This window comes from Ictidomys tridecemlineatus, chromosome 4 (genome assembly GCF_052094955.1).
Source record: "Ictidomys tridecemlineatus isolate mIctTri1 chromosome 4, mIctTri1.hap1, whole genome shotgun sequence".
In the NCBI taxonomy this organism is placed as follows: domain Eukaryota; kingdom Metazoa; phylum Chordata; class Mammalia; order Rodentia; family Sciuridae; genus Ictidomys; species Ictidomys tridecemlineatus.
In genome coordinates, this window is record NC_135480.1 from 86,777,546 (window position 1) to 86,785,644 (window position 8,099).

The window sequence follows — 8,099 nt, forward strand, 5'->3', positions numbered from 1 at the left end:
CAATGAACAGTGAGCAATGGTAAATGGAAAAATAAGAGGGAAACATTCACTGAGTCTAAGCTGATCTCAGTAACTTTAAGATAAGGATTTCAGGTATACATAACATCCTTCAGACAAGGTTCAGTGTCTAAACTTTTTAGTAGCCCCTACTGCATCCAACCTACTGATGGGTTTTATATTAGCTGAACTTAAAACATTCAGATTTTCCCTGTTTTCCTTATTTAGATATCTGTTCTTTTCATCCACCTCAATTTGGTTGTGTTAGTCTTCTTTAAGTCATTGGTAAACCCCTAAAATAGTGCACATCATTTGCCATAGAGTTTATCACATCTGATACCTAGCAACAAGAAAGATATTTTATATGGCACAAGTCAAGCAATCAGGAACTTATTGTTTTTAAGGTCTTGTTTATCTACTTTACAGAAAATTATCATTATTATCTATTCAGGAGGATTGGATGCATCTGAATACTTGAGGCTCTATAAGTACTTCTAGATATAAAAATAAAATACGCTGCCATTCATCTTTTATTCTGTTTGTGCCTTTTATTCATACACATTTATAGGAGATTCACACAGGTGTTCAGTTCCACATCTTTTCCTGCATTGTCAACTTCTCCCCCCAACACACTTTTTTTTTTTACTATTTTCTTTAAACATAAAGAATTCTCAAAAAAAAAAATCTGGCATCTTAAAACACCCACCTCCCACAAAAACATACAAATACACATAAGCATCCACACACATATGATCCACACACATAATTCCCTTGACCCTAGTTCCAAATCTAAATCTAACTCTCTGGCTCTCCTTTATGTCACAACAAAATGGTGTATATTTGTCTAAATATCCTGGCTTCTGTAACTCTCCTCCCTCTCCTTCCTCTATTCATGCTAATCTGATTTTTGTCCCAAGATCATTAGTTATATCCTAATTTCCAAATTCTAGAAACACTTTTTTGATACTGACCTTACTTGAGCCTTTATTTAACAATCCATCAATAAATTACCTGAATCTGAATCTTAGGCATGGTGTCTAAGAAGCCCAAGTCCTCAGGAGGGCCCTACAAAAATCTGAGGGATCTAGGATACAAAAGAGTGAGAGATTAATCAAGGCTGTGTTTCCAGGTAAAGAGCAGCCTCAGTCTGATTCCACAGGAAGCCTTGGAAATTAGATTGTACGACAGAGTCTGTGATAACCTAAAGGGAAGAATGGTAGCTTTTGTACCCACCAGCAAAGAAGCATGCCTTCTGCACCCAAGGCCCAAAAGATATTGGAAGAACAGACACAGCAGAGATGGGCCTCTTGTTGCCCCAGGGTAAACCTTTAAAGTGTCGGAAAACCCAAGAAATCTGGTAGAGGATGAACAGCATCTGCTACAGTTTCTTCCCACTTTACACTTGACTTTCTTTCTTAACATACTTTTTGGCTTCCACAATATTCGCGATTGCTTTCCTACTCAGCATCTTGTTCTTCCTTTTCCTGCTCTTTAACCATTTATTCTTCAGATAGGTTTTCACTCTGTACTTGTTTTAGGTGATCCCATTACATGCAAGGCTTCAAATACCACCATTATGCCAGTGATTCCTTTCTTGGGTCAGGATCCCTAGAAACAGCTTAAGACTAGGATCCTTGTAAAAAAAATTATTCATTTCTCTCAGAAGAAGGGAGCTAAAGAAAGCAAGATAAGCTAGCTTTCATTTGATATGATGGAGAAATTCTAGAATGTAAACTACACCACAGACTTGGTCTCATTTCAAGAGAAGTAGGCTGTACTGTCCACCTTCACATTAGCCAAACATTGGTTTTGGTCTGCCTAATAAGTGGTGAGGGTCTCCTGCATACAGTCTCTTGAGGGAATCAGATCTTGACTGCTCATTGTCTCTGTTTGACAATTGGTGAGATGCCTAGTTTCTCTTAGAGCCAATAACATGTCAAGAGACTTTTGAGTGGTGCACAGTGGTTGTAAGTTGCATGGAGGCTTGTCCCTACTCCAGTCTGCACTTTTTCTCCTATTTCTTTAGAAACTTCAAACTTCTTTATCTAGAAGGGCTGCTTCTACTGCAAACTATACCTGTCGTAGTGCCTTTTCTTCATCTTGATCTGAGCCCCTGTCAAAATGAGAAGACTTTTACTTCACCAAATAGTTGAGCATCAGAGTAATTGTCAGTGTAGAATATGTTGAGTCCAAATACCAAAGAGCCCTTACAAGTTTTATGCTTCTTAATTAGGGGTATAAACCACAAGGGGCAATAATTGTCCTGTATTCTGATGAGGATGTATAGGTATACACCAAACCACTAGATCCCTAAACACTTCAATCATGTGGCATATTACTAAATTTTTTTTAGGGTTTCCATCCTACCTTCTGGAGTACAAGTGTTTTATCAAAGCATCCTTAACACTATCCAGGTCAACAGATCTCATTTACATGATATCATTAATACAGGGGAGAAATGTTCTATGTGCCCAGAACAATCCAGATCCCTTTGGATTAAATTATGACAAATAGAATTAATATAGCCTTGAGAAAGCATTTTGAGTATAAATTGTTGATCCTCCCTTATGAATACAATCTATTTCTGATCTTATTTGTGAGCAAGTAAGGAATACATTTACCACGTTAGTAAATTATGTAGCTTAAGTAATTTAATCTGCTCCAGTAAAAATACTATGTCCAGAGTTATAACTGCATTAGGCATCCTACTTGGTTAGGTTTATACAGTTTATCATCAATGAAGTTATAAATGAGTCTTTAATCAATCCTTCCAGTAGTTCTGAAGCCTGTCACACTCTTCAGAATTGTCCCAAATTCTGGCAAGGTCATTAGATCCTCCTGTTAACCATTGGAAGAATGTTGTTTCCTGGAAAGAGTATAATCTTGTCTGTATCAGTAGCCACCAATTCCAAGAAACTAGGGTGCAAGTCACCCCTGAAGAAGAAGGCATCTGGATAAAATATGATAGTAACTACTACCCTTTCTCACCCTGCCCTTGATGATAAATATTGCCACTTGACCTCAGCTATTTCAAGACCCTATAATCCACAGAGCTGGTAGGAGAAAAAATATGAAAAGCATCTCTGAGTGCTCCTTTATGCTGGAGTTCCCTCACCAGTGCATTCTTTATTGCCTTGGTAAATGGAGTACCCTGAGGAATATGGTGAGCTAGTTATTTTTCTTATATAGAAGAGCCACTCTAGAATGTCCTCTTTTCTCATTTATTAAGGAGAAAGTTCTAACATCTCTGTTTTTCTTAATGAGAAATATTTTTTTCCTCTAAGCTTGCAAGTAGAATACCAACACCATATAAGCTCATTTCCTATGACCATGAGTGAAATATAAAAACACCTTCCTCTTAACAAATTTTTCCTAAGCCAGTTTTATATCCCACTCCATCTAGCACACTCAAGATTTCTATTACCTCTCTGTTATCATATTTTCTAAAGTAAATATAAGCAAGGCCAAGATTCCCCTTTATCAGACACTATTTAACCTCCCTTAGCAAGTCAATGTTTCCCCCAGGTGGACTATGCACATAGTCAATGCCAATAACAGAACTAGCCGGGAGAAAAGATGGAAACAGATTCTGAAAAGGGAAAATACTGTCTTAGAAGGAACTGCCTCACTTGAGTCCTTCAGATAATTTTTAAAGTGGAGAGGGAAGCTCCCATCTTCCAGCAGTAGATGATTAGCTTCTTCTGCACACACAGATGGTTCAGACAAGTTAGAAGGTTCAAAAATCACAAGTGCATCTATACAGATATCTCCATCCCAAGTTTCAGAGTTCTGCTTTTCCCCTATTCAAGTTGACCTTGGGATAGACGACTTAACCTGGGCTGAGAATTCAATCTTCTGTGATGTTCTACCATTGGTGCCTGATCTCCATCTGTGTCTGTACTTCAACTTTAGGAGATAAGAATCTCTTTAGAAAACATGTTGGAGGCCCTACTACTCTCACAGTTTGATTAGTAGACATGAAACTATTATTTCTTTTTTCAAAAAGTTGCTTGTGCTTCATAGCAGCCCCCACGTCCTCAGTCTATATAGTTACACTTTCTTCCAGATCTCTCAAATGTGTGACACTGCAGTATTAGCATTTTCTCTTCTACATATAACCCATTTCAGAACATGATGGATCAAATTCTTAGCTTTAGCACCACTAGCACATGCCAAGAAACATCAATACCGTGATTGCCATCAGTGACAGCATTTACACTGCCATCCAGCTGATAACTGGTCCGATTCTATAATTCTCTCCTTAGGATCTGTTTCTTAGTTCAATGCAGGGATCTTTGTTCAAATTACCTATTGATGCACAGGGTAAATTGACAGTGTTTACAAGTTCATTGTTTCTCACTGGGCTTATCTATTCAAAATTATCTAGGGCACATTTCTGAGGCTTTATAAACTTGTCGAAGACTGTGGGTACTCTCTGATTTTACTTTCAGAAAATCTCCAAGTCCTAACATCTTTACAAATATTTATTTTTATAAGCTTATAAAATCACACTGACAGGAATGCATATAAGGATTATATATTTGCCTTGGGGAGATTGAACATGCACTAAGAAAATTAACAAAGCAATTATTTTCAAGCCTGTATTGTGTTATAACTCATGATCGAAAATATTCTGTCATCCAGTATTTAGCAGAATTTTGTAAAACTCAGGAACTAATTTGCCAAAAGTATATTTCAAAACTATTCACAAATGAACCACTAAATATAACAAATATACATGCTGTAACACTTTGGTGTAAAGCTGTTTAATACAAAATAATTCAACTCCTGGTTGTCAAAATTAAGTTTTACAATACAGATAATAATACATATATATTAATTATTATTATATTAAGAAATATAATGTCTGAATCAGAATTATATACACAATATTAGTGTCTTTGTTTTTATATTTAATAGTTAAATTATATTTAAATTTTATTAAATCACTACTCAGCTTTCATCTTTAGACATTCTGAATTACTATCATATTTAATAGAATTACAATTAGGTCAAAAAACACATCACATGTAATCAAAGCATGTTATTTGCATGTACAAATATGCCACAATGAAACTCATTATTCTGTATATTTAAATGCACTAATAAAAATCACATGCTTATTATATGACTGAAAACCTATAGTACTTGTTACTGAATCTTTCTGACACTCAGTTTTCTTTTCTGTGAAATAGTAATTTTCATACTGCTCTATTCTTTTTTTTTCTGAGTGCTTTCCCCCTTCCCTTCTTTTTTTTATTGGTTGTTCACAACATTATAAAGCTCTTGACATATCATGTTTCATACATTAGATTGAAGTGGGTTATGAACTCTCAATTTTTACCCCAAATGCAGATTACAGAATCACATCGGTTACACATCCACAATTTTACATAATGCTCTATTAGTAATTGTTGTATTCTGCTACCTTTCCTATCCCCTACTATCCCCCCTCCCCTACCCTCTCATCTTATCTCTCTACCCCATCTACTGTAATTCATTTCTCTCCTTGTTTATTTTCCCATTCCCCTCACAACCTCTTATATGTAATTTTGTATAACAATGAGGGTCTCTCTTCATTTCCATGCCATTTCCCTTTTCTCTCCCTTTCCCTCCCATCTCATGTCTCTGTTTAATGTTAATCTTTTCTTCCTGCTCTTCCTTCCTTCTCTGTTCATAGTTGCTCTCATTATATCAAAGAAGACATTTGGTATTTGTTTTTTAGGGATTGGCTAGCTTCACTAAGCATAATCTGCTCTAGTGCCATCCATTTCCCTGCAAATTCCATGATTTTGTCATTTTTTAGTGCTGCTTAATATTCCATGGTGTATAAATGCCACATTTTTTTTATCCATTCATCTATTGAATGGCATCTGGGTTGGTTCCACAGTCTAGCTATTGTGAATTGTGCTGCTATGAACATCGATGTAGCAGTGTCCCTGTAGCATGCTCTTTTAAGGTCTTCAGGGAATAATCTGAGAAGGGCACTAGCTGGGTCAAATGGTGGTTCCATTCCCAGCTTTCCCAGGAATCTCCATACTGCTTTCCAAATTGCCTGCACCAATTTGCAGTCCCACCAGCAATGTACAAGTGTACCCTTTTCTCCACATCCTCGCCAGCACTTGTTGTTGTTTGATTTCATAGTGGCTGCCAATCTCACTGGAGTGAGATGGTATCTTAGGGTGGTTTTGATTTGCATTTCTCTGACTGCTAGAGATGGTGAGCATTTTTTCATGTACTTGTTGATTGATTGTATATCCTCCTCTGAGAAGTGTCTGTTCAGATCCTTGGCCCATTTGTTGATTGGGTTATTTGTTCATACTGCTCTATTCTTAGGGTTGTGTTTAGGGTTCACTGAGTAACATAAGTGTCTATCACATTGGAGGTACTCATAATGTTCCTGTGTTTTCTTTAGAAAAAAGAAAAAAGAAAAGAAAGACATATTCAGAGGTCCTCCAGGAAAGGATTATAGCAATTTATCTTTAACATTAGTATGTGACTCACAGAGAAGCTGTAAATTGCCCATAACTAAAGTGAATGTGATAACTGACTACTTATGACAAGCAGTGTATGGGGGTTTTCCCATTTTTGTAATTTTTTTTAAAGTCTGGGAAAATAAATTTTCCAATAATATTTGTTGAATGATTTGATAAATTTTAGGATAGATGATGTTTAAAAGTACAAGGAAGTCCACTATAGTTCAAAGTAATATGTCAAGAGGCCCTGGGAAAAGAACATTAGTACTAAGGATCACCCAACATTTAAAAAACTATTTAAGACTTCATATTAAAACATGAGTATCTTTAGATAGAGATTTTCCAGCAATGATGACAATTCTACTTCCTTCTATTCTATTTTCCCTTTAAGAAAGGTTAACCACAATGTAAGCTAGAAAGTGATAAATAATATGAGAGAGAACAGGGGACAGATGTGGGAATTAATCAAGGTAAGTTGACATGGGAATCAAACTTTAATGGTAGGAAAAGGAAATTTTGAGTTTTAAAAAATTCAATGACTTCTATTTTTTCTCCCAGAATCTCAGGAAGCTTTATTTGAGATGCTGATGAGACCTAAGGAATCCCCTCCAAGCATTCTTCTGACTACATGTACCACTCATGGATCCCAGGAGTACACCCAGCCTCTGCCATCAGTGAATTATCATTATTGGTACTAGCTTTTGGTGGCAACACTTCCCAATAACTATTCCTGAAAATTCTTATCCATGATGGCAAGAGTTTTCATTTTTCCAACACCTGAATGCCTGTGTCTAAATAGTGTTTGGCACACAGTAGGTATTTGATAAATATTTTTGAATAAATTAATTTAATAAAGGGATAGATCCTAGCAATTGCCATGACTCCGTTTGGCAGCAACCACCAATGAAAATGACCTTTAGCATCTGCTCTGCCTTAATACATTAAAGTATTTCTTGCTTTCGGACCAGCTCTTAGATTTTGACTTGCAGGACGGCTCAAGGATAATTTCTGAATGGGACTCCTGTTGAGCAACTCAAGATATGGCTCCTGATGAGTCCTATAGGTAAAAGCCTATACAGTATCTCTTTCTCCTTCCTCTGAAGGAGTAGGTCCAAAACTCTAGAATTAAAAACCAAATACAAATCCAACAGCCATCTGAAAATCCTACAGCTACCTTCACCTTTTTTCAGTCATTGTGTTGCAAGCACTTGATTCGGTTCCTCGCCTGTCTTCTCACAAGACTTTTGGGATCAAGCGATTCCTGGCCAAGAAACAAAAGCAAAATCATCCCATTCCCCCAGGAGATTCAAATGAAAACTGGGAATAAGACCAGGTACAACTCCAAGAGCAGACATTGGAGGAGAACCAAACTGGATCTATAAGGAATTACATGTTTATGTTGTATCAAGCTTATGATCATCTTGTCATTTCCAGCTGAAAACATCACCACTATCTGGACAATTGAGAACATTTAACTGAGAATGTGAGCTTTCTTTAGTTAGAAAGGTGCTGCAGTACTGGTTTGGGTTGGTTCAGTAATAAATATGTGAAACTTTAAAAAATAAAAAATAAAAAACAAGAAGAATAAAGAAAATCACACAGCTAGCTGTTAAATTTTTCTTCCTG

The 8,099-nt window shown here is 36.4% G+C and overlaps 1 pseudogene; it reads left to right on the forward strand.

The window, feature by feature from the left end:
• The first annotated feature begins 4,166 nt into the window (after positions 1–4,166).
• Positions 4,167–7,855, forward strand: LOC110598530 (large ribosomal subunit protein eL39-like; annotated as a pseudogene).
• The last annotated feature ends 244 nt before the right edge of the window (positions 7,856–8,099 follow it).